At 36.0% G+C, this 27,880-nt stretch overlaps 2 long non-coding RNA genes across 3 annotated transcripts in view; one reads left to right on the top strand and one right to left on the bottom strand.

Moving 5' to 3' along the window:
- Positions 1-792: 792 nt before the first annotated feature.
- On the top strand, positions 793-19,072 carry LOC112986085 (uncharacterized). 2 transcript variants are annotated; one of them, XR_003259924.2, is made up of 3 exons: positions 793-2,287; positions 13,266-13,352; positions 18,379-19,072. It is a non-coding gene; the product is annotated as an uncharacterized LOC112986085 (long non-coding RNA). The 2 variants fall into 2 exon arrangements; XR_003259923.2 differs by having other exon boundaries at positions 13,262-13,352.
- Positions 19,073-26,921: 7,849 nt separating this feature from the next.
- Positions 26,922-27,880, bottom strand: part of LOC135328392 (uncharacterized) — a 55,846-nt gene continuing 54,887 nt past the window's right edge. The window contains exon 4 of the long non-coding RNA XR_010389224.1: positions 26,922-27,318. This is a non-coding gene — a long non-coding RNA (uncharacterized LOC135328392). The remainder of the gene's footprint in view (positions 27,319-27,880) is intronic.

Genomic DNA, 27,880 nt, shown 5'->3' with positions numbered 1-27,880 from the left:
CCCGCACATTAAAAAAGAAGCTGAAAAATTAGAACACTTTCAGGAAAAAACCCTGGAGTACTTTGTAGACAGGAGAAAACGTGGAATATTGAGTATTTAAAGAGATTGTTTAGCTTATAAGAAAGGGACATATCAGATACTAGCGACCTTTTTAATCTAGTGAAGAAAGACTCTATAATCTTTCTTTCTGGAGATTGCAATCAGAGCTCTTCAAAATGTGAATACAGTACATATTTTTCACAGTGAGGCCGACTATTAGAACAAACTTCCAAAAGGAATGATAAATTCCACACCTCTTCAGGGACTCAAATAAAATTTGTATCCTCTCTGAGATATATCTTTTAACTGAATGCAAATTACGCTTTAACCAAATACAGTATTTAAATTTTAGTCCAAAGAAACTGGATAAAATATAATGGCCTATGATACACCTGGTTCTCTCTCGCCTTGAATACTCTCACTGCAATGTGAGTTTTAGGTATACAATTTTAATTATTTTAAAATAAGTCCATGTGAATCAGCCTTGTGGAACAACATTTTAATTCCTATTCTTTAGCCTCAAAATTGACATGTAACACAGTTCCCCTTCCTGATATGCATAATAGGAGTATTTCTATATCACCTTCTCCTTTTCTGTTCTAATGTTCCCTTAAATAACTGTGAAAGGGTTTAAAAGATTTTATACCTTTCCTATATATAAAACTGGTCAACGTTATGCCCATATACTCCAATATTAAATTAGAATAGATAAGAAGTATTCTAATATTAAATTAGAACAGGTACTAAATTATTTTATAGTTATGTTAAAGGTTTTAAATTGAGAGGTACTTTATTACATTTTGGAATTTTAGAGTGAGGACTTGCATTAGAGGATTATAATTTCCCTTTTGATAATATGAAAGCAAAAATTGCAGTAATAGATCAGATCCAAAAAGGAATTTTTTCTCTGACATTTTCCAACAAATATAATACTAGATTGTTTCAGAATAAGTTTTCCTTTATGAAAGTTACTTATTCTGCTGATACCTCACCTTCACCAGTCAACAACTGAGCATGTCCATTAACCACATGTAAAATTACGGTTTATGTTGCCTCTTTTGTATTTCTTTCTTCCTCCCATCAAAAATATCTTTGCCCTAGGTTATCCCTATTTCTGCTTTTCACATCACCCAGCTGAACAGTACCTATCCTAACCAGTCTGAGACAAGCTAGGATTCTACCCAGTGTCCCTGCCTAAACCAAACCAGCTCTGATCTCCAGCTCCTATGGCTAATCTGCAGTGCTTTGGTTTTTATTTATTTTGTTTTCTAATCCAACATGATCAGTTCATTTCTGAGCTTTTAATATTTATTTTCCAGTTATAATTTCCAGGTATATTTCCAGGTCCTGCTACCGAGAAGAAATCCACACCATGTTTAAGTTAAATGTTATATAGTAATGGACCCATGATAATACATTTCAGGACTTACTTATTCTATGTAGGATTGTGTATTGATAGGAAGAAGGAATTTCTGGCAGGGACCTCTGAGGGACAACAACCTGCTTTGCCCGGGAGAAAGGAAGTCTCTGTAAACCCTTGCCTGAAGGTACGTGATTCTGTTGTCTGCTGAGCTTCTGCCCGTGTGACTTGTCAGAGGATTCTGCTGGCTTGTGCACGCTCACCACTACATAGATTACGAGCTTGATGCACAGTATGTTTTATCCTCATTAAGGTAACTGTGACAAATATCATTATACATTGTCACATCTTCCTGGTTTTATCCTTTTTTTCAATTCCTACTCTTCTACTCTATGAAATTTTACAGGATGGAATTACATAGGTTGATTGTGCATTTTGTTTAGGCACAAACACATATATAAATGTAGATATATTTATATAAATGTCTCTGTGTGTTTTCATTTTGTTGTCTTTCAATATCCTTGCACCCTCCTGTTCTAGAAAAGAACGCCTCATTTCTTGCCTATAGTTTGTAAGAGCACCAAAGAAAATTAGCAGTCTAAAATCTTGCTTTCATATGCCTTAGACACTTTTGAAAATGCAGCTTAAAAGGCTTAAATTGCGTAAGTATATTTGGAAATGCTGCTCTGCGTCTGTGATATCTGTCATTTTACATGGTTTCATTATATGCCCTCTTACTTATAATCCTTATCCTGTCTCTTTAAACAAAATGTTTCAAGATGCATCCTTCAGCTCTAATCCCCTTCTGTTTGTGCTGTATCTATTTCGAGATGGGATAATCAGAACTGAAGTTCACATTCTAGGGGAAGAGTGACATGTAACCACATCGTAAGTTTTTTCAGTAAATTATTTTCTATTACTCCTCTAGAGATATTTGTTCTTGCTTTTTTGAACGTTACAGGATTTTGCAAACATTAACGTGTCTCTAGCCAGAAATGTGACGTGTTTTGTTCAGCTGAGTCACTGTAGATAATTACAACCATTCATTGTTTGCAGGTAGCTTAAAATACTGCTTCTAATATTCATTAATTCATACTTTAACACTGAATTTCATTTGCTTTCCCTGCTTATCTACCATTTTAGGTTCTCCGGACATTACAGTCCTCTGCAAATTTCAGTCTCTGGCTGCTTGACCCATTAAATGAATAAATATATTAAGTAACACATTAATTAACATGCTAACCACTGGAGATAATGAAAACTGATCATTTAATTTCTCTTTTCTATTTTCTGTCTCTTTCCAATTAACCAAGGCTTAATTCATGACAAAATTTTTCCTCGTGTCACATGAGCAGTTGGTTTTACTGTCAAGAGCTTTTGAAAATCAAAATAATGTATAGAATTTAGTTGTCCTTAGTTGAAGATATTCCTGTTGTACTAACACTGTACAAATTAGGCAAAAAATTCTTGAGTGGTTTTTGATATTTTCCTTTATCATATTCTTTTAAAGTACTTGCTTTGACTAGTCCTACTGGTCTCCATGCTTTTATGAGTCGTAGCTAGCACGGGATAAATAGATTTGCTCCCTTGTAGTCTTCTTGGTTGCAGTTAACTCCTGCATGAAGCTCACACTTCCGCCAGCTGACTCCTGGGCTCCTTCAGAACTCCTGGGTAAATATATCCAGGCTTAGTGAAGGACGACTTTTCAATTTAGCAGTTTGTTCCCGTATTTTTTTTACTACTGGTGTTCAGAACATTTGTATATGGCTTATTTCATCTTCTGGAGAAAAGTGACAAAATAAGGAAATCAACTTGTTGCAATGTTGGTATTGCCTTTTAAAATCGGGCCATACCACCAGTCTTTCTTAAGCTCCTTCTTCTTTTATTTACGCTTTCGAGAATTGTTTATGTCTTCGGTTATTTACTTTTCAGTGTGCTTTGGAGTCCTCCTAATTTACATCTTACATTTTTAAGCTGCCAGAAATTACGCTCCTTTCTATCACTGACAGAAAAATAGTATGAATATACTATTATATTGTATATTGTCTATATATATACTAAGGCCATTATATAGGCCTTATAGCATAGGGATCAGGATATTTATTCATTGATTCATGGTACTAAAGTCTTCTTAGGTCATGTCAAAAATTCAATAATTTTCTAAACTTACTTTACATTAAGCATGGGGGGGAGGAGGGAGGGGATCTGTCTGGGGAACATAATCTAATATGACTTTTCCATAAGGCATCAGAGGAATTTGTGTTGCCTCTTTGTAATTCCACCTACTTTGGTCAGCCAGCTCTTGCTTAGGATTTTTATAAAGTCGAAAGAGTAGAAGTGTGGTAAATTCATCTTTACTTGCATTGAGAAGGTAGTATTATCCAATATCATCACGGTAAAATTCGTAAGATACTTTAAGATCTCAGGTGCAGGTCTAGTCCTTAAACAGTCAGCCCCAGATGTTTTTACTGGCTTTATAAAGCCTTTTTATAAGACTTCAAAAACAAAAATGAAAAATGTCTGCCTATTATATAAAAAAGATTATGAGATATTTGCAATTGCAGTAGCAGATAGAATGCAAAGTAAGTCTCCTATTTATGAGGAAAAGCACCTGTATATCAGTAATATCATGACATTTCCTCATTTGTAGGAGAAAAATGATTTCTTCTATTAACTCTCCTCCATCATTCTCTCTTTTGTGGACACAAGTCTTCCACTGAGCTGTTCTCCATTTGTAGGATTGTGCTTGATGTACAAGAAAATAGGAATGAAAGAATATGTTAGTAAACCTAAGAGGAACCTATAAAGTGGAAATTATACGAGTGATCGTGTTCTTTCTAGAAAATATCAACGTAATATAGTTCATACTCAAGGACTATGCCTTATGGCCCTTAAGAAATATATAAGACCCTATATATTCATTAGAATCAAGGAATGTACGATATATAATGGCTTATATTAAACTGAATTAATGAATTGCTTAAAATGTGTATATTTCAGACCAAAGCCAGCATTCTGTAGTCACAAAAAAGTGCAAAAAGATGATAATAGTATGAATATTATTTGTGCATAAATTGTACTGCAAAATGCAATTTTTATAAATCATGAGTAGAATTCTCCTTATTTAAAATAAGTGGTCTATACATAAATGACATTTTCTGTGTGCGTACCAGCATTTTTCTGCAGGAATGACTGTACTCACATAGTAAGATCTCTCTATGAATGAGAATGACTTAAACAATCACCACTATTAGAGTCTTCTAAGATGTCTATTTATGTTTCTATATTTTTAGGTTTTGTTTATTTTTTGTTTTGTTTTCCTGCAGGAAATTTCAATTAAATCAAAGCAGAAAGTTCATCTAAAATACACCCAAAGCTTCTGGTTGTCTCCGTTACCATAGTATTGCTATTGAAAACAGTCATATAGGAAAAAAGTGTATTATCATTCAAACAAATAAGCCAAGTCTTCAAATCCAATTTAGGATTCCCAGCGTCACTGCAAAATCCATCAGTACAAACATGCAGTATTTAAAATGCAGGAGTGTTTGTGGGCATGTCAGCCACAGCGTTGTTCTGTTCTTCCCTTATCAGTGGTCACATACGCTATTAAGACTAACTAGTCGGAAGGGCAAGTGTGCCCCTTGGTTTGCAGTGTTCGGCAGAAGCGGTAGTGTTTACAGATAGTGCAATGGGAAAGATTGTAGGGAAATCATGTTAGTAACTGAAATAAATGAGCTGATGCTGGTTTAGAAGTCATGACAACGGCTGTGATTATGCTACACCTAGTACTATTATCAAGTTGGGAATTTCGGTACGAACACTGGGAGATCTCATGTCAGGTGTGCGTTCCCGCTGCTTTACATGGTCCACATGACTGCTCTGTGTCTGCAGAGCACGGAGCACCTGGGATGCGTCTTTAACACGATCAGTGCTTTGGCAGCGTGGCAGTGGGTAACTGGAAGTTCCTCACTCGGATACTGGTAATGCTTTAGCTGCATAGGAATCCTCTAGCTGTTTGGTCTTGTGTTGATTATTTTATTTCAGTAAGTTAATTGCCTCTTGTCCCCTCCTGCCCTTGCTACCTTTCCGCTGTGTTGAAGTCTCTGACAAAATCTGTCATGTGCAAAAGGAACAAAAAATTAAAATTGAAAAGCTTAGTTATACTCTGACACAACAGGGCGCATTGTGGTGCCCAGTACTGTTTGGCATATTTTTAAGACAATTCTCAAATGTACTAAAAAAGAAATATTACAAAGTCCTACTAATGCAAACGATAGTGTGGAATGTAAAGAACAATCATGCTTATGCATTTTTTTTTCAAATCATCATATGTATATTAATTTTAAAGCTACCACATCCACTAGTTGTTGAGGATTGTCCTACATGCTGCTGCTTTTAACTAACTGGTTTTCGGCATAATATTCCACATGCTTTTTCACTTCTTTTATTCCTTATTTTGTTTTTTAAAAACTGTGATAAGAAAGTATGAGCCCTTTCAAAACCTGTCACATATTGATTGAACCTGTCTATTTTCCTATTCAAAAGATGTTTTAGACCTCTCCGAGATACCAAAAATAAGAAGTTCCTATTAAATCCAGATGGCGATACACAGCTCTGTGTTTCTTGTTAAGAAGAGACCAAGCTGTCGCCAGTTGACCCAGTGTGCTAGAGAGAGGAGAACTGGGGGGAAGAGCTGCTTCAAGCTTAACCCAGGCCAGTGAAGCTATGTGAGTAGAAAGGGAGATGCAATTTAATAAATTGGCAGAGACCTTTATTGTTTCTCATATCAAGGTTATTTGTGTTCTGACTTTCAAAATGTTGCACATTGCCTCAAAGACCTGATGTCTGCCTCCCAGAAATTTTCCTGTATCAGTTCAAGGCTGAGATAGATTACAGAAATGAGATAATTTGTCTTTATGTCAAAACAAGTGTATATATTTTACATATTACATTTTCCATTTTAAAACTGGCTAAAGGGCAAAGTCATATAAAAATGAAAATCAATAGATAAAGTGCTATTGAGAAAAAACCTTCATAGCTTACTTTTAAATAAGATTTTAGGCCCAGTTTTGCAGTACGTATTTTTCAATATCTCTTCCTTAAGAAAATTTAAGAATTTGGAAACCATGCTTGAGATTTATGTGAAAGACTTTTTTTCCTCTGCTGGAATTTGTGTTTGTCAGAATGTTTCTTCCTTCTCTCACTCAAAGAACAGAGAGCAATACACAAGTGGAGGAAAAATGTGCAGTTAAAATTAGCAGTTACAGGTGTGATGACACCAAGCTCAGGTATTCCAGATTTCAAGAATCCTAGGAGAATGTGATATGTAAGAAGGAGTGAAGAGGGGTTCTTCTTCTCCTAGTTTGCCCCAAGTTACAAGGAAACAAAGGGATTTTGAAGGTGTACTCTATTATGCATAAACTGACTTAGTCTTCTATTAAAAGATTTTGAAGTTCTTTGTGATCCATTTGAAGTTCCTTAGGGCTTTTAAAGACAGTATTTAAGAATTCTGAAGGACACAAATCCATGTGTTTTACTGTTTCTAGAAGTGACCCACTGCAAGGAAAAACCTTAAGATTGGAAAGATTTCTTTTCCTTTTGAAACTTTGTTAATTGATTCAAGTTAGATGGGCTTTGCTGCTCTTGACTTCCTGCCAAATAAACTTGAATATCAGTTTGCCATATTTGAGATCAGCAGTGAGGCACCTCTTCAGGTTATGCCTGCCTGATTGCCATTTTAAATGTGTTTTTTCCCTTTTCCCTTTTTCCCTTTTCCTTTTTTCCTTTTGTCCTTTTCCTTATGGCTTTAGAATATTTAATCATGATTCTCAAAGCATCTTTTTAATCCAAAATGGTAACTGAAATAAGGTAGAGATACAGATCTGTGAGTAAGCTCATTAGGAGAAAGTTTGTCATCCATTTATTTATATTTTTGTATTTATGTCCTACTTTCTTAACAGTATTTTCACTGAGCCATGGTTTTCTCTTAATGACTAAGAATAAAAGATTTTTTGGAAGAATTTGACATAAAAGAGAGAAAGATCAACAAGAATAGAAGACATTTTCATGTTTAGGATTTTGGAGTACCTACAGAAAGTAAAGAGGAAAATTAAAGAGGTTATACAATAACTTTTTTAAAAAAAGAGATCATGGTGCCTAGATTTGAAAGGGTATCAAAATGTAATACTAATATATATGTTGGTATGCATGAGTGTATGTATTTAAGAAGCAGATCAGTTCTGAAACAAAAGTCTGTAGATTCTCTGTTCAGTTTGGATCTCAACACCATGCTGTGGAGGATCGTGTTGTTTAATTGCTTTTCTGCTTTCTGATGCCATCACTTTGCAGATTGCAAGAAAGATTCTTTTAGATTCTATTTTTCTGTTTTAATAGGATTCATTTTTTTGTTTGTGCTATTTGGAGGAATGATTTTTTTTGGTCCCTAAATATCAAGGCTCTGTTTTAAAACAGCCCTCCATTGGCAATTGAATTGCCTCCCTTCCTTACTAGAAAACATCAGAGGATCAGAAGGATGTTTTTGTCACTAAGCATCCCTAGGCGGCATCAAAATATTCCCAAACATTCTACCTATCGATCCCAATCCTGCTTTATCCATACCTGCCTTCTTTCCTTATAAACAGTGAGCTGCTTCAGAGAGATTCATAGACAGCTGTTAATTTAAGTGAAACTTGAGAAATCTTCAGAGAAGCTGGCAGTGGCCTACAGTCAGCCTGGTGGAGTGTCCCGGAAAGATCGGCAGCGTGCGTGCTCCTGCTGCTGAAACTGCCGTCGGGATGGTTAAAGGCAACAAGAAAACTTACCTCTGGGTGGAACGGATTCTTCCCTGATTTCTTACTCTCTTTTTTCATCTACTTCTCCCTTCAACAAAGTATTGCTGCTTATCACAGGCTGCAAGGATAGGAAAAAAGGAAGTAAAAGTTTTAGCAAAAGGAAACAACCCCCCCAAACCAAAATATACTACCAGAAAACAAAATTCTGAGGGATTATATAAAAGAAAGCCCGTCTAAATCTCACAGTTTTACCAACCATGAGTCTGAGCTCAAAGGGAAGAATGAAGTTTCTTTTGATAATTTTAGTTTGTATTTATGAAATGGTATCACACTCAGAAATTCCCTCTCCATTGCTTTTTTATTTTTCTTCTGTTTCCCAGTGGAAATATATTCAGAAGGTAAAGGGAAACCATTAGGGTATAGTTCTGAAAAGATAGTGGAATAATTTGCTGACGGTAGAACTGGAAAGTGAAGGCTGTTTCCAAAGGTTTGTCTAAAATATCTCCCGAGATATCTTTTTTCTTCCTTTTTGGTTAATATTTTATAATCTATTATTGTCTGTGTGATGTAGTAATGCTGTGTGATGTGATATAATACAGAAAAATAAGGGTTATCCTTCCTCTCAAGATCATTCATATGTAATACTACTTTCAGTTCCTGAAAGTAATTTTTCCCAAAGTGTAGCTTCACATTCAGAAAGCATTTTCTCCATAAACTCAAGGTCAGAATATCTCTGTTTTTAAAAAGGAAATATACAAATATATAATTATAAAAACTTGTTTATTTTAAAAGCATCTTATTTTTATAAATAACATCAATGGTGATACACAGACTCAAATTTGTACTTATCAGTAAAGCCTGTCATAAATATCAGTCAGGAATTGTTCAGCAGAGTCTTTCACAGAACAGAGCTAATAAAGTGCAGAATTCCTTTCCCAAAAATAATGTATCATAAATTACAACTTACAAAATTTCTTTCTCTTCCTTGTGCAATTTAAGATGTAATTTGTTTTATTGGAGGGAAATGTTTTATAAATTCTTTTTTCATTAGTTGACATGTTTTTGTAATCCACTTAGTTAAATGGTCGAGAGTAGTCAATACAAACTAAAGAAAGTATACATGATAGCAACAATTATCTTTTACTCAAAGTATTGTAAAAATATTTTTAAAACTGACATGAAACTAGGCACGAAGAATTCTATTTCTTGATTTTCTATTGATTTCCTGCTTGTTTTTGCATCATTTCTACAGTGAATGCAGCTCTGCTCCTCACATGCTGCTCGCCTCATTATATCTTCTGTTTGCAAAATGAAAGCCGTAGTCTCTCCAAGTTTCAAAAGCCAAAAAAGATATAAATTCTGAACCTATTATGTTTCATTTTATGATATGTATTGCAAATTGTGAAGTGCTGTAAAACAGTACTTAAAGGCATTACAATGGCTCTTGAGAAGTATCCAGCAAATACTGGATTTAAAAGTCTGAATAAATAGGAGTTGATAAGATATACAATATTTGGTATAGAAATATTAATGCTAAAATTTCAACATATCAGTGTCTTTGTGTTCAGGAATTTTCAGGCACCTGACATTTCTTGTATAAAGGAAGATTGCTTTCCCACGTAGCTTAACTCCACTGAAGTCAATGGGTCAATTTACAGTTAAAAGCACTGCCACACAAGCTTTGATTCCTTGCAAGAAAAATTTAATTTTTCAACCAAGTTGGTTTGACAACTCACACAATAAGAGCAAACGTATAGGCAGCTCCTAATTAAAAAAGAAAAGACAGGGATATTATTGAATCACTCAGCCAAGAGATATGAAATAAACATGGATAAAAATTCTTTATCATAAGCTTCTAAGAGGTGTCTTTAAAGAACAATTACTTTACCCATTTAGACTCCAGAAGTTTTCTCACGGGCCTCAGAAGAATGTATGTGGATTTTAGCTGAGTTAATCCAGGGAAAAGAAAATCTTTAACCTGTTAAAAGAATGTACTGTTCCTTCTTGCTTTGTAGCCACTAGTATCAGGAGACAGGGGAGGTAATTATGGCCTAACTGATGGACATATGGTGTAGCAAAGCTCATTAGCTCTGTTGTCCTTAGCAGAAAGGTTTATTGCTTAGGGGTTGATCTGTGGAGGGAGAAAAGCTGCACAAAAATTACTGAACATTGTGTTGCATTTCTGTATGGTTTTGAGCATCTTGCACGTACGATTCGGACTCTGGCTGATGGTCACTAGGATCTCCTGGGCTATTCAGCAGTTCCAACCTCCCCTGCCCTGTCTGTAAGTCGCACTGATGTTACAGGAAAGGTATCACAGCAGAAAAGAATCGTGCAAGGGCAGGACACGGTGCAGGCTTCTGCATGGCGCTTTTGCTTTGGAAGAAGGACTGGACTTTACTGCAGGATGACTGAAAGGCCAGCAAGCAAATTAATATCGTTTCCCTCTCCTCATCCCAGTGAATGTAGAACATTTTATTCAATTCCATTTGAGGACAAGGAAAGCCTACGGCATTGCAATGCAAAATGTCATTATAGGACTTCAGAAGGCATCATAACCTAATTGGAATTAGCTAGAATATACCAAATCTGCTGCGCTATAAACTACCATAAACTGCCTTCTTCAGCTTTTCATAGTACACTTTCACTACATTTCAAGGTCTGTTTGTAGTTTCAACTGATTATCTTGGAAGATGGCATCAAGAGCTGGTCATAGAAATCTGAGGGTTTGGCCATATTGTCTGATCATCATCACAGCCAAGCTTTTGAGATCAGGACATCAGTTCCAAATGTCTGTTGTTATTTAAGGATTTGGTGTTAGAAACAGGTAGTCATTTGATTTTCCAGATATGCTAAAGGTGGTACATATGAAACTGAGTTTACCATGTAGGCCAAAAAAATTGTCCACCAGCATACCCAAGTGTTCTCATACTTTTTCCTGGTACTTTTTTCTAGTAAACCACCTAGTACATGTTTGGGGATTTAGCTTTTTTACTGCTACACAGTCAGTATGATACTTCAATTTAAGAGTAAAAATTAGCAGTGTGGAGGCAGTTTCACAATGTGTTTGAATCTGAATGATCTCCAGGTAGAAAAAACATTCCACAGACTTGAGAAATTTTTCCTACGTGCAATGATGTGAGTGTACATGCTCGCCCCACCCTGCGCATCAGTACGGTACTTCTATTGTCTTAAGTTCACAGAAGAAGTAAAGGGATAGGTTGCACAAGGAAGGTCATCGATAGTAAACTGAATGGTATTGACTGAGCAAGCTACCAACCCACAGTCATCAGCAAAAAGAAGCTCACTAATGAACAAATCAGCCACATGTGTCTGCAGACTGAACAACTTGCATCACTAAGACACTGAATAAATATAGCTCTGTCAATGGCACAAAATGCTTCCATCTGCACAACAGAGAAAAGATGGAAAAGAGTATGGAAACCATTTATGATATTAAAGAGATCTCACCATTCTCCACCACTCTAACCATCAGCTTATTGCTGAAAACTTACATGTGTCAAATAAAATTTGCAGGGCATTCGCAGGTTTGCAAAAGCTTCGTGAGTCCTTTATCATTTACGTTGTCAAAAGCTAGTTGTCAAAGTTAGGTCAACACTCAGCAAGCAAAGACCATCATTTGACTTGATACTATTTCTAAAGTTTACAGGCTCTGGAGGTCACATTTTTAGCGTTGCTTCCTTACTTAACTCCACACTGAAGTTTTGTGAAGACAGATTACACAAAATTGAATTTGAGTTGTTCAGCTTACCTATGCTAGGATGTTCCTAGCATCAGAGAACAGAAATGCTGCAACAGTATCACAGTTTGCATGCTGATCATTTGTAATAGACATTTTTGGCATCATTGGTTTGCTACAAAATTAACTCTTGCTTTCAGATACTGTGGGAGGACCATGTGGCTTTAATGTCACTTTGCAAAGTTTGATTTGCCATCAGCTCTTTTCTATAGCCATGTCATACGAGGCCAGTACTCTGCTGAGCATTGTGCTTCAGTGTCAAGGCTTTGTAAAGTGTGTTTGAACATTCCAGGCTCAAAAATTAAACAAGTCGTCTTTGCTTTTGAATACAGACTACAAACTTCAGGCTGTGACACATTTCTATCACTCCCAGGGCTGTGACTAAAGATTTTTTCTCTCTGCCTCCATTGCCAAAGGGCTTTGACAAAGTATTGTGTTGAGCTTATTGAGTCTCCAGTTTATACATCGTAGTAGGTAGGGAGGCATGCGCAGCATCATTCTCTCTCTCTTGCCCATGCAAGAAGTGTATAATACTGGTGCAGAGACTGCACTGAGTAGGCTGATAATGACGAATACAGGTTGAGTTTTGAAATTCTCTTTTCTAGTGAATGATTTCTCTGGTTTAAGTGCCATTCCAGAGTTCTTTCAGGAAAGATATTGTTTGTATGTTAATTTAAAGTATATCTATGCCATTTATATGACTACATTCTTTTCTAATGGACACCTACTGCCATCATGTCCAATATAGTCTTGCGCATCTGTCCTAGACCCAGTTTGTACTACTATCAAATCTTATCTGAAGCTGCTGTTTTCCTGTTTGTGTTCTCAGCTGACAATCCAAAATTCATGGCAATGCTTGAAAACAAAGGCAAAGTTCCTGAAAATTGATGAAGCTCGGGGTAACTTATAGACATTGAATTAGAGGGGAAAAAAGCAGTAGGCAGTGTATTGGGATATTTAATGATTTCTAGAGTGAGGAAGCAATCTGTTTTCCCCACAATCACACAGCTCTCTGAGAAAACAGGGAAAGAGAGCTGTTCAAGTCCCCCAAAATAAAGCAAAATATAATTTTAATTCAGTCAGAAGAAAAAAAAGAAATCAGAAAATATTTAGCACAACTGAAAATATATGATTCATATATATATATAGAATTACATTAATCAATTCAGAACGAAGTGCTTAATTTTGATTTTCTTTTAATGCTTTTATAAATATGCTAAGATTCCTTACTTATTTGTAAGGGCAGTTTGGCAAAAGCAAATCCATTTGTGTCCTGTATCAAAGCTGTCTGATCAATACTGTTTTTCCCAGAAAGGTCTGAAGCAATGTGTCCAGTGCTGTGCACCTTCCGAAGAGCAAAACTGAAGCAGTCTTCCAATCTAGTTGCTGGATTGCTGGTGAGGTACTGATGGCCCTGCCTTTTCCATGTACTCTTCTGTACAGTTACACATTATGACAATAATATATGGATAAAATACAGTAGGAAGCTTGCACTGTTACTGATGGGGTAATCTGCATATGCACATCCTATTTAAATGATATTCCAGTGCCTCTTTGTACTGTACCCTTTCTATTAAAATAATAGGTTGAGGACAATGGTTAACTCAGTATTATCTCCAGACACTCTGAGTCCCCAGCTGTATTACTCACTTACCTACTTTTCTTTTTCCTATGTTTTCCACTCCTTCTGTCCTCATTCTTTTACATTCTTTCCAGAAAACAAACATCTTCACATTTCACTTCAATCTCCCTTCCCCCTGCCTGCTTACCTCCCTGCCTTCCTCCATTCTTCCCCTCCTCCCTCTTCCTTCTCTCTCCTTCTCCTTCTCCTTCTCCATTTTTGTGGAAATAAGAAATTATATAGACAGAAAATCTCAGAGATCTGTAGGTGTTTAAAGGAAACTGAAAAGATCACTCAGAGAAACAGCAAACAGCTTTCTTTGATAAAATTCAGCATATATGCACGTTACTTTTTATTATCAGGAAACACAAGGGCCCTGTCTAGTTCCTGTATAGCTAACAAGTGGGGCTGCACTTCAGCAACACGCCTGAAACAGATTAGGCATAATTTAGCTGTAACTGGGACATAATATGATCTATATTTTAATGTTTTCTGAATTAGTGTGTGTTTAAATGACACAAGTCAGCAGTTCCCAAATTGTGTTCTGTGGCCCATAGAAAGCCTGTGTCATGTAGGGCTGTCTCTTTTCTTTCCCCCCAAATGATAACTTGAGTTAAAAGATAGCTAAAATACATTAGATACTTTTTTAGTAATACTTTATCAGAAAACTAGCTCTTATAGTTGTTATATTTTCCAGCTGTCAATTGAACTGAGATGTCCAGTGTTGAATGGGAAGAAACAGAGGGGTTAAAATACAGCTTATGAAGACAAAAAGTGTTTTCAGGAAGTGTGTAAACCTTCTAAGTAGGGTTAGTGTCACTGCCCCAAACGTAGGGATTGGACATCAATTTTTCCCTTCAGACCATGTGACTTTCACAAAAATTGCAGCTCATGGCTCTACTGGGTCAGACAAGTATAGGAGCATGCCTCCTTCTGTATTTCATGCTGCTGTCACTTAGAAAGAATAGCGTTTTGGAGCTCTGCAGGGAGACCGTTTCTCCTCCTCTTTGAGAGGGGGCAGTTCTGTGTTCCGCCAACCACCTTTGGCAGGCAGAACACAAAAGATACGTCCGCTGCCTTTTCCTTCTCTCTCCTCTCTCATTGGGAGAGTAGAGGCAGTGACAGCACCATGAAGAAATGCTTGGCTGGGCCAGCAGCAATTAGCTGCTCAAACAGTTGCTTCTGTTCTCTAGGGAAAAGCTAATAAGCCAGATGAAAGCATCCTGTGGGCTGGACGTGGTCCATGACTACCTGTACAATCTGCAGAACTCATCAGCATCTCCTCTATTGCTTATATTCTGCTACATGTAAAGGCACATGTAATTTCATTTTCAATTTTGTATTTCTTTCATGAGACAGTGTTTCATAAGGGAATTACTTGCAATACATATAGCAGTTTTGTCAGGGTAAACTGATACATCTTGGACATAAAGTGCTTCCTGCAGGGCTTAGTGTCAAATATTTCCACTGCCGGTGAAAGCTGTAAGAAAGTCCACTAGCAAAAGTCAAAGAATATGATAAATAAGATCTTGAACCATTCTGCATTCAATATAGTAAAGTCTGATGACTTAATTTACAAACTGCAAAGAAAGCAAGGACACCATATTTATGAAAAGTTTCTACTTACATTTGATTTATTCTTTCTGAAGATTGACAGGCCAAATCCCAAGGACTTCAGTGGAAATTCACGCACCTTCTGAGAGCAGAATTACACTCCAGAATAATAGTTAACTACCTTCCAAGCTTTTAGAAGAGATATTAGAGGGTTAAACACTCAGCTTATAGTTGTAGCATTTAAACTTGAGCCTGGGAAATTTAAATTCAATAAACTCCCAGCTAACTTATTTTCAGAAAACAAGTCTCATGCATTTTTATGTGCTTCTATATTATTTAATATGCTACACCTTACTTAGACTTAGTCAGAGTTCTGAAACAAAATAAAAAATACAACTGGGACAGCTTTTAAATACACTCTGCCAAATATTATTTTGCCCAGGTCATGTTTAGGGCACTATCATTAGTGTTCTGTGCTAGAAATTTTGTTGTTGTTTGTCATTTTTTTGTTTTTGTGCCCTTTGTTATGACCTTGGGCCTCAATCAGCTCATTAAAAATTAAATTGCTTATTATAACCTGGCTTCATTTTCCACTTTGATCAGAAAGCACAATAGGTTCCTTAAGTGGATTTACCCATAAAATATTCTGGTAATGAGAATAGAAAAAGCAAGTTTAATAACTTTAATATCAAAACAAAAGCTACAGAAATACCACCCAGAGGATAATAACAAACATTTTATCTAACACAAAGATAAACTTTTTGCAATATTAAAATTCTGTTTTCTGGCTTTTTTAGTGAATATCTTTCACAATTTGAAATCAGTATAATTTCCACTTCTTCTGCAGTAGCTGATGCACCTCTCCCATCAGAAGGCATTACAACAATACAGAATGCAATACAACAATATTTCATTTGTAACATTAATTATTTGAATTCAAAGGAAAGGATAAAAATGTTTAAAATTGTAGGGATATTTTGCTCAACACTGTTCTCTACTTTTTTTTTAACTGTTGCTTAGTTTGTCTGTGTTCACGCATTACTTGTTTTCCAGAAATACTTATGGATATAGACTTTTATCCCATAGGCATGTATTCACACAAAGATTTGAGAATGCTGATCTTACAAACACAACAAAAATATCTGTAATGTGAAACCAAAAATCCATTTAGTCCAGTATCCTATTTCTGACAGTGGTCATTTATGGATGTCTAGAGAATATGTAAAAGTAGGAAAAAAATATATTGATATTTTTCCTGCATACTGTCCCAACTCTCTGTGACCCATCGCTCCAGTGATCTGTCTTTTGCCTGTATACCCAAATGATTTTAAAGCACACTATTCCTGCATGAACGTGAATGTTTGGTGTTTTGTTATTCCCTTTTCATTAGGAATGAGATTAAATCCCTGCAATTTAAGTGACCATGAATAACGAATAGTTATGCTAAGCAGATCACAGTTAAGCCCTGGACTGCAGATTGTTCTGAGGGATGACCACACACACAAAATGTTTGTCGTGTGAGTTGGAAAATGGTTCATAAGCAAGAGAATTGGTTAACGATGACTGTCAAAAATGATTTAACCAGTTTGTCACATACAACTTAGTCTTGGCAGTCCTTACTGAATAAAGATCCCAAACAAATCATTGGGAATAACTTCAGGAAGAAACATGAAATAAATTTGCTATTACTGAAGAGCTAATGTTTCAAAAAATGAAATAAAATGAGAATGAGTATTACTTGCAAAGGAGAACAGAAAGATGAAACATTTGTTTTAGGATCTTGTTGCAACCTTGTAGTTACCAGAGGTGGGGTGGCCGGCTTGACATTTGACAGGGGCAGCTGTTTCAAGCCCGGACTGCTACACCTGGAGAAAATGAAAGAGGCTTCAAAGCTTATCTGGCCTGCCAGAGAGATCTTGAAGTGAGGCAGAGAAAGTAACTGGTGGCTTGTCAGCTGCCGCTAGAATCCCTAAGCACACCTACATGTGGCAAAAGAGGCTCCAAAGAGGCTCTTTTTTGGCCTTATGATTCATTTGTTTGTCAGTCAGGAAGGGAGGGAGATTTTACCTTCTTTATCATACTTGCTTAGTCAACATGGTATTTTGTAAGGGTATAGTGCAAAAAATGAAGATATAGATTAAAAGACTGAGTGTGTCATATTTTTCAAGAAGTTTATTTCTCAGTATGGTCATAGCTGTTCAGTGATTTCTTTATATGATGGAGATTATGACAGCACTAATATTTTTCCATCACAGGCTGAATGTTCTATTAAATCATTTCTATTCAAAACGGTATCCTGACAGGTCAATAATGATTTGAAATAAACTTTGATCCATCATTAAAAAATTGCATTCTTTGCCTATGTTCTATCTAATGTAACACTTTGGACTGCTTTTTGTATTCATTGTCAGCAGATCACTCATTAAGAGAAAAAAAGATTCAGTTCTAAAATTCTCTAACCACTGCCATTCATAAGTGCATTAGACTAAACTAGATTTAAAATTAGGGATGCAAATCAGTAACTTTGGTATAAGAAGAAATAGTAAGTAAAGAACTGTTAAAACCCAGGGATTCAAAATGTAAAAGTTTATAAAAATACACTAAAAGCTATATGCGTATATATGCATATGTGCATATGTACAAATATAAGCCTGTGTATATAGCTTTAAATATATATTTAACCTATATGTATATGAAGTAGATATATACTGTAAATACATAGCCAAATGAGTGAAGTACATTATATATACATATCTTTAGTAATTTTTTAAGATACAGGATAATTCTAAAGAATCTGAAGTATTTTATCTGGTTTTCTAAGAGACAAATTTTATGGGAAATATCTGGAACTGGCTTGATGCTTTGTTTCCTATATTCAATATCCTGTAATAAGCATGCTGCTTTGTAATTGCACTGCCCTTTGCTCTCATCGTCTGGGTGTTGTAAATGAAAAGCTGAGGAGTTTTGATATATGGCAAAACATCGCAATATCTAACAGCACTTAAGATTAATTGTCTCATACACAGAACTATAGCGCTCTGGGTAACTTTCTGTAAACATACAGTGCTTCATAATGCCTTTATTTCAGCTGACACTAAGCAATGTGCTCACAGGTAAGCATTTGTTTATATCCATCCCAAATCAAAGCACTATAACTTACATTACGTATCTAAAAAGTTAGTGTTGGTCAGGTATTTTCAAATTTTCCATTATTTTCAGTTATGTAATGATTGGACTTTTACATTCAATTCAGCAGATAAAAATGCAAGTTTGAGCACCAGCTCCATCAAGAACAGCAGACCACCAGTGTGCCCAGTGCCTCTGAGCAGTAGTCTCATCTGAGCTCAGTGAGGTCACCGATCTGGCCTCCTCCTCCCTTGCATTCATCATCGTGAACAAGACGGAAATTGCCTTATTTCTCACCATCCAGAAAGAGAGGATGTCATTTAAAAGAAGAGGAAGTTGTCTTCTTGTGGAAATGACCCTGGTGCGGGGCACTGTGTCCCTGCCATGCCTTTCTGAGCATCGACACCCTGAGGAACGAGTGGCTTGTAAAGGGACAGGTTGCTGAAGGGTTCATACCTTTCTGCTCTCTCCGTCCCTCTTTCTGCCATCCTAATAATCTCTGCTTAGCATTAAGAGTCTGGGTGTGGAAGTGCCTTTATCGCAGGCACAACGATGGCTGCTTTCAACTATTCTAACACCTGAAACGGGGGTTTGCAGTTCCCCGACCATCCCGATCGCTGCCCGAACTGTTGGGCCCTTCAAAATGATTCCCTCCTCTCCTGTCTCCCCATTTTAATGCTCTTATACTGAATCTCCACTGGGGCTATGTGATTTTCTGCCTTTTCCTGTTGCTTTATGAAAAAGCATAAACATAGCCAAGGCTTTTAGCATTCCCCATTATCCTCCAAATAATACAACAGAATTTAATGTTTGTTTTTTTTTTTTTTTTACCATTTCCTTCTTGTGCTATTTCTAAGCTTATCTATAATCGCTTCATTTACACTATGTGGCAAAATATGTCCAGAAAGATGCTAAATGTTTAAAAGACTACCGTCATCATTCAATAGAATCAGAATACCCTTTGGGGGAAAATAATAGATTATATGCTATTTGTATGTGATATTGTACTGGATGGATTAGAATTTCCATGAGAGCCTTTTAACATGACACACACACAAAAAAAAAACACTGATAGCTAAAGTGCTGGAGAGCACAATCAATTTTTTTAAATAAGAAAAATATCGGCTTTGTTACCTTTTCAAGGACAAAAACTTTTCAAGTGACCTCTAAGGAAAAATCATTAGGAGAGGTTTCAGGCTCTTGGAAGAACTTTCTCTCTGTCTAGTAAGAAAATTTCATTTGGAGTCAGAAGCAGAACGTGGGTTCCTTCGCTCGGCAATTACCTAATCAGTGCCACTGAAGATTAGCCTGAAACACTGCTTAACTGAACACAGTTCTTACCAAACAGAGCTCCCTTCATTTAACATATATAAAATAAAGTACATCACTTTCACTATCATGCAGATACTATATAGTGTCTAATTTAATTCAATAAGAATTTTAATATAATCAAACGATATACTGTGAATTAGATCTGGAAACACATCCTTGCCCAAGAACTTTCTTTCAAGTTCATATTTTTAGTCACATATGGCTAAATCTTTGGGGATATTTTTGGCATGCTTCATTTTTACTCAGAAATTAAGATGTTTGCTAGCCCTGGTGACATTTTGCCTAACAAGGGTTCAGACGATTTTGAGTTCAAATTAAGTGAAGAAAAACACTTTTCATAGTGTAATAAAGTTTTTGTAGCTTTTTTTACAGTTCACCATGAGAAGAACTTGAAGTAGAAAACTGACATTTGTGAAATAGTAACCCACACTGCATTTTTTATGTTTTTGTAAGATACCAAAAGGTGTACTCTATGTACAGAAACTAAGCAATTATTTTGTAAAGGCATGTGTAATTTAAGCTATAATGAAAATTACTAATGGTGTGCAAGGTCTACCAAGAGACCTCTGCTTTGTCTTTTTTATATCATCTTAAACGATAATGATAACAAAATTTTGCCTAGTGATCTGCAAAGTTAGCATACGTGCCTATTTAGAGGCATTTCAAGAGCTTCAGCATCACTACAATGAACAAAAGAAATATATCCTTCAGTAGATTTGAAGTTTGAAGTGACATGGAATACGGTTCATGAGATACCTTACTTGTTGCACCACTGCTTATGTCCTATCAAGTTTCCCCAGATTTTGTAAGATAGTGTAGAAAAATCCTCAGGGAAATATCCTGGGCAATTCTTTACATTGTGCAGTTGATTAGTTCTCAATTCATTTTATAAATGAATTCAATATTCATTTGTAATAAATACGTATTTTTCATTGTATTACAAAGATATTATGAAGATACCCATTGGACGTTTAAACGCATGGTTTCAAAAAATTGTTACGGTGCTTTATGAAAGGTTAAATCTTTGTAGAGTAAATTCAAACCAGAGAAACATTTTTGTGGGTTTTATGATATTTATAATGTAAACGACTAACCACCTCTGAAGTATGAGAGCATCTTACATTGTCTACCGACAAAGTGAAACATTTTATTTAGACCTATTTAGCAATTATTATTGATTGTTTAAAATGCCTTTTAATATCTATATGGTAGAAAGTTTTCCGCACAGTAAAATGAACATAGGAAGTGCATGTTAGACAGCAGTGGCGGAAGGACAGTCAAATCCAAAGAAAATGACCAAAAAGATCCAAAGAAAAGGATAAAAAGTGTCATGCTATAACCAGCATAGTTGTAATGTTTTGTATAACATGCAGATCTGCACATTATGCACTAATATGTGGTCTTTTTTTGTTTTATTATTATTTTCTCCACATTTCTGTGTCTGAGACTATGAAAATACAGAATAATTATACAAAATACAAAAGAAATATTGCATCAGTTTCCTACCGGCTCTGGAAAATCCTGTAACACAAAAGACACTGAACAAATATTTATTCTTTCTTAGCATTTTTCCTTATAGCCTGCCCTTTTAAAACATGCATTTCAGGTATTTTTTGTAGGTATTTATTTGCTAGTTCACACATACTCATGTTTGTGTGTTTTAGTAATAAAAGAAAAATAAAGAATTTTTAGTCTGACATACTACTCCATTTACACTAATATTTATAACAAAATATGATCTTTGATTTAAGAACTCTACTGATAGGAAAATGAGTGTTAGGGGAAATGTGAAGTTGTGCTGATGTATTTCACTTTAATTTCGTCTTCATTTAAATTAGCAGAAAATATTCAACTTTATAAACAAATATTGTAACTTGTATATAGTAGGTACTGTATTTTTTCTGACAAATTGTGTAAGACAAGCAAACCTAGTTGATGAAATTCATCTGCTTGAAATAAGTAATTATGCTAATATGCATTAAAATACATTGATAACTGTATTTCCCTAACGCATTTCCAAAGTACATATTGATTATATAATGTGCAATCCACAGAGCTAATGGGTAGCAGGTTCCCTTTGCCTTTGCCTTTCCCCTTGCCTTTGCCTTTCCCATGCTTGACAAGACTCTGCCTGCAAATTTTCTTTTTGTAAGATCCTTCAGGCTCTTGCTAATTCTGGAAGAAATAAAAATGTGCAATCAGAGAGAGCTGATTTGCTTTTGCTTAACCCATGTTGAAGGTTGTTGGCACGTATTAGAGCAGGGCTAGTGAGGTCCTGTTCCTTTATTTCCTCTGAAACAGCCAGAGGAAGAAATCGTTTGGTACGATGAACGCAGAAGCTTTCCTCCTGTGGTCCTGAATTGCAGTAGGTGACATTTAAAGTTGCTGACCATCTGCTGGGATGTTACGTTACCCTCTAGACTGGCTAGCTCCAGCAGTGGAGTGACTAGAAAAGAGGCTGATGTTAACTTCTACCCTTTTATATCCTTAAGTACTGATAATCTGACACTCAAACTTTTCAAACAACCTCTTTCAGACCAACATTGGCTGTTAAATTGGGTTTGCGGTTAAGAAAACTCATTGTATATGGTGAGTAATCATATTGCTAGCACCTTAGTCAAATAGAATAGAATATTCACACAGTTAAGCTGTTGTAAGTGAATAATCATTAAAATATTTCAAGATAAAATAGATATTTATCTACAGCTTTATTCTATTCTAAGTGACGTATAACAAGGGATGCAACAATTGTTGGCTAGAGTCTCTGCTTGAGAGGATTACTCTGGCCCTATGGAAATTAAATTATGTCACTTTACAAGAAATTCAAAAGTCGGCCTATATTTGTTTGCAAATATTAAAGAAAGCAAAGTTAATGTTGTGTTTGCAACCTTAACATTCCCCTAATGTATTCTGGGCATACAATTAGAAAAGATTTCACGTTCAGTGAATATAAACACCTTAATATACACACACTAAAGAGCAATATATCTTATGTAATGGGAACAGATTTTCCTAGAGAAAACCTCTGTGTTATGAGTGACTTTTGATGACTTTTTTATTGCATTTTCTTTAAAACACGTGCCTTATGATGGTAATTCAAATACTAGAACAGCTGCTGCTGACGATGTAGAGAAGTATTATTATGACTGCAAGCAGCTGATTAAAGCTTGCTTCTCACAATCTTTTCCATAAAAATCATAGAAAAATAGAAAGAGTAGAGATATCAAGTGGCTATTCAGTCAATGCATCTCTTCTCCTCCTCCTCCAAATCAGGATCAGTCCTACCTAACTCATTCGTGACAGATGCTTGTCTTACCTGTTTTTTAAAAAATTACAATGTTAGAAATGTCTACAATAGACAAATACAAAGAATAAAAGGCATTACTTCAGGAAGAATAGCTGCTGCAGCTGAGAAAGAGATGGTTATCTCTTGGTGTCTGGTGATTTCCATTCTTAGATGGAGTAAATTTTTGGCAAAATTCCCTAAGAGTTCACTGAGGTCAGAATTTAACTCATAGGACCTGAGGCAAAATAGGTACTTAAATTCTCAACTTGCACTGATCTCTATGGGAGCTAGACTCCTGAACAACAGGCTCTATGCAAGTATTTACTATATCTCTCACTCATTTTTTCAAAGCTATTGAATGTTCTACAATATATGAGATAGAGCAAGGGGTTGATCTAGAGTGCCTTAAAGCTTGCCTCAACTTGGACTTAGGTACAAAAGGAGGATGGAGGGGGGAAAGCATCAAAGGCAGGTGCACTAACTTTCCCTCCTGAGAACATCAGATTTTCTCTTTTAACTATATAGGGAACTTTCCCTACTCATATAGTCTGGCTGAGAGTGGACTCTAAACATGTGACAAGAGAGCACGGGATTGGCCTGAAATGGTCTGGAGCTTCTCTCTACAAAAATATAAGCTGTAACTGTAGAAAAAAATCCTAATTTTGGTAATAACATGTGTTTATCCTCTCTTTCGAAACATATGGACATTTTTAAGGACCTATCTATATGAACTACTCCCATTGCACATGACTTTTCCTAAACCTCCTTGAATCACTGGATTCGTCTCCATCTCTTTTCTTCAGGGGATCATTTTCTCAATGAAAAATGCATTTGTCAAAAGGAAAAAAAGAAGAATCAAACATTCTAATGGACTTTTATGTACCGCACACAATTTTTTGAAATAGAATGGCATCCTTTTGCTACTGCTGACTTTTCTGCTAGAAATTGTAACATATCTCCTCATAAACTGAAATTTCCTATTTCAGTTTCTCAACTCAGGCGTTATATACAGCAAAGAACACATCTCCATTAGCCGAATAGAGTGAGAATGCTGCAATAGCTACTCAGAAGGACACAAAATTCAGTGTTTGAAAGGGATGTAAAAACTCCATTATTCCTCTGTCGGGATGGATTGTGCTCACTAGACATGAATCTTCCAAAGCGGCAAGTAAGAATGCATCATCCATTTCTTGCCATATAGGCAGGAAATGGGAACATTATTATCACTTCCAAATATAAATACAGTTTTAAAGAGAATGTTACTACTCCCTGAAATACTGAAATGTAAAGCTTTTAATCTGTGATTAGCGGGCGTCAGCTCTGCTGGTACTTTTGTATGGAAATTTTCTTATTAGTAACTATAAAGGCCTACTACTAAAAATACTCAAAGCAGCTTAAACAAACAGCTCTTTTTGTTTTTTGTTTTTTTTTTTAATTTATTACTACAGAAGACACATTTCCCTGTAGGCAGATTCTTTAAAAGGTTTCTAAAGTTTTTATTTTATGAGGAAAAAGCAAATTATTTTTTGATAAATGTGTATGCTACATTATATAGTTCTTGGTCTGGAAACCAAATAGCAATTGATAAAAAGCAATTATGCACAATTTTTAATATTTAAGAAGTGTACGTTTTTACTATTGGATTATTAAATCTGATTTACTCTTGAATTATCTTTTTCTAAGGTAAAATGTTCTACAAATAGTAGTGTATGGCTGGACTATTACAGGCTTATCTCACAGAAATGCCTGTCTCATGGGAAGACATAGTATAAAGTCCATACCAAAATACAAAGTAAAGCTTTAAACATACAGTCACTTTCTATGATATAGAGTTTGAATCATTAATCATTATTTTTCTGGAATTTGTGGATCTGTTGAAATAAAACCTTTTGCAGTAACACTTTAGTTGCAAAGACAATGCTAGGCAACATTTTCAGGTGATCTCCTATATGGGAAAATGCCACTTTTTATGGTTGCCTGTTGCCTAGATACATTTTTTAACTGCATAGGTTAATGTTTTTTTAAAGGATTGAGACTTTTTAGAATGAACTGAACTGAGAGCTCAGTTTAGGCAAAACTTCTAGTTCGAAGATAGTGGAGATTAGAACAGTGTAATAGACATTTACAGGATTCGCAGTAGTTTCAGAGAGCATAAACATGTAGTGGTTTGGACCTCCCCCCCCTCCCCCCAGGAGTATTCCTTAACATCAACCTTTGGTTTTGGCTCCATGAGAAACTTTAGTTATTCACATAATATGACTTGCCTGGATGAGGGTGGGCACCAAAAATATATGCACTAAAGTTCATGAATTTATACGTGCTGCTCTGGCCCTCCCTTTCTGCTAATTTTGTCATCAGTTTCTCTTATGAGGCTAGAAACTGGGGGAACTGGGGAACACTGCTCTTACAGCCAACTACTGACTAGCTTATATTGGAGAAGGTTTGTATTCCTAGAATAATAAAATCACACCCTGCACCAAGTTCTCTGTGACCTTGCAGCTCCCAGACACTTATGAAGTCAATCAACAAATGAAGTTAGTGCAGCTTTCTGCAGGAAGATATTTCTTTAAGGAATCAGCAAGGTGAACCCCCTCCCACATAAATAAAAGTTTACTCTGTTTTTTTATGCTAGTAATTATTCAATCGATCTCATAATTTTAGCAATTTAGGATTTTGATGGCTTGGAGTTGAGGCAGCGCTGCTGTATATTTATGAATCTTGTGTATCCTAACATTCAGTCCATGAGGCAAAGGAGTTCTGAAGCTGAGTCTGGAAGAGTACTGTGCAAATTAATTAGACTTGGTCAACAAGTTTTTGCTAATACAGAACACTAAAAAGCTTTTTGCATTAGTCTCACCCTCCTAATTTTCGTGCTGCGTTATCTTTTCTTCTGAGTACTCATAGTAGCATCACTATATAGTGATAACATTTAACTCTAGTAACTTTTTTCCACGCGAGTCAGGTGATGGTACCAGATTTTCTCTTTACAGTTAGGTAAGCTAGAGACAATAAGGAAGGACTGTGTCCAAGTCTTTATGCACTAAGTGACTGAGCAATAACATAATGCTGGTCTTTGTATTCCAGGGCTGCCTTTTCTCCACTTGACCACACTGTTTACGGAAGCAGAGATATATAGGCGAGGTCTTAAGAGCTGTAGAGCCAGTCGATACTTAGTCTTCTGAGTAGAAACTGGACTGTCAGCCAGAGACACTTGCCCAGAGACCCTGTGAAGAATTCGCTCAGATTTCTCAACAGCGTTAACTAGGTTCTCTGTGCCCTGTGCCAGCTGACACTACTTTCTCAGATCCTTTCCCTTCAATTACCCTCCACACAGATAATTTACTTCAGTTTCATTCTACACCTTCAGCTGTTATTCTCCTCCCTCCTCAGCTTAACTTCTCTTTTTCTTGCTCCTCCTGAAGCAGACTCACACAAAAATAAACACATACATAATTTAATGTGGTATTAACCTGACAATTTAAGCATCATGCTGGAGTCACTTTGCTAGTTCTGTTTTTATGTTAGCTCCGTATATGTGGTTTTGATTGTAAAGTTTTCATATCCAACAGATGCAGTTTATTAGTTTGTATTTGGATCCATTTATAGGCATCCTCTATATCAAATTGCAAGTAACTTTGGAGGGGTAAATACTATATGCACTCATCCTCTGATTAATTCACCTTGAAAAGTTGGCAATAATTCCCACTTAAGTGGTCTCATTATGGTATAATAAAGGGGGAGGTATTTCAAGATCAGGGATCAAATGAAGTAGGGATATCGGGATTTTTGTGTCAAAAACTTTGATATCGGAAACAAGTGATCATTATATGTTTGTGTCACTCAGGACAAAAAAGTATGCTTTAAAACTAAAAATGCTACCAGCTGTAGCTAGCATATTTGGAAAGTAACTGTTATTATGAACAGAATTTTAATATTCTTCCATTTTAAAACTTACCTCTTGCTGAAATGAAACATGTGTCTGCAAAAAGCCCAGGTTTAGAATTTCCACTTCTTGAAAAACAGAATGCAAAAAAAAAAAAAAAAAAAAAAAAATGTATGGCTCAGATTGTCCTTCCAGTTATAGCTGGTCTTCTACAGGTGACTTCCTTTAGATATTTTGGGGATCTGTAAGCTGTCATGGGGAAACTGCCAGTGTGATTAGGCTGAAAACTGATCAACACCGAGGTAATCTAAACTCAGATCTGCACTGTTTAGATCATGCGTTTCTTGGGTACTTTGTTCTCTTTGCTTTTATTTTCACAAAACTGACAGCATCTCCTGCAGGTCGGCCACGGATGACGAGCAGCCCGGGAGCGTCCCCGCAGCAGTCTCTGCAGGGCTGAGGCTCCGCAGGAAGCCTTCTGTTGCTTCAGCAGTTAAAAGCAAGTGTCAAGGATGGAGGGGTCTGGTCACTATAACAGGTTGAAATAGTCTTCTTACTGATCCCCTCTAGATAAGTAGTTGCAGATAATTAGAGAGAGCCAAGTTACTTATTCGAATCAGGAGATACAGTGAGATCAACACAGTAAAAGTATAATTTATTGAAGGTTAAAGTATCTATCAATTTTTTTCTTCACAGTATTTCTGTGACACAGAGCAAGCCTTACTTCCATGCCAGAGCAGCTGAGACCTGGAGAGATACGTGTGCTAAGGAACATATAGGGAGCTTGTGAATAACCAGCCCCAGGTTTTCAAAATCAGTTCAATATTTTAATCGTTAAATCATCTTCCTCCCTTCCCCACTGATAAATTTCTGAGATGTATTTTATCAGTTAAGGGTCACTTGCCAGCTTAACAATGGAGAGCATATCAGGTGAAACATTTTAACTATGGATATTTAATTTCACATCAGTAAGTGGCATTACAGAAAAGAATCTGCTTTGGGAAGATAAAGCCCACTTATATCTACTAATCATTTAGCAGATGGCTGCCATCACTTGTGCTTGATTATTTTTTAAATAATTATTTAACCAGGTAATCACTGTTTTAGCCAAAGAAAGAGCTAAACTGA

The sequence above is a fragment of the Dromaius novaehollandiae genome, chromosome 4 (assembly GCF_036370855.1).
Source record: "Dromaius novaehollandiae isolate bDroNov1 chromosome 4, bDroNov1.hap1, whole genome shotgun sequence".
Classification (NCBI taxonomy): domain Eukaryota; kingdom Metazoa; phylum Chordata; class Aves; order Casuariiformes; family Dromaiidae; genus Dromaius; species Dromaius novaehollandiae.
This window is presented reverse-complemented; position numbering and strand designations above follow the sequence as displayed.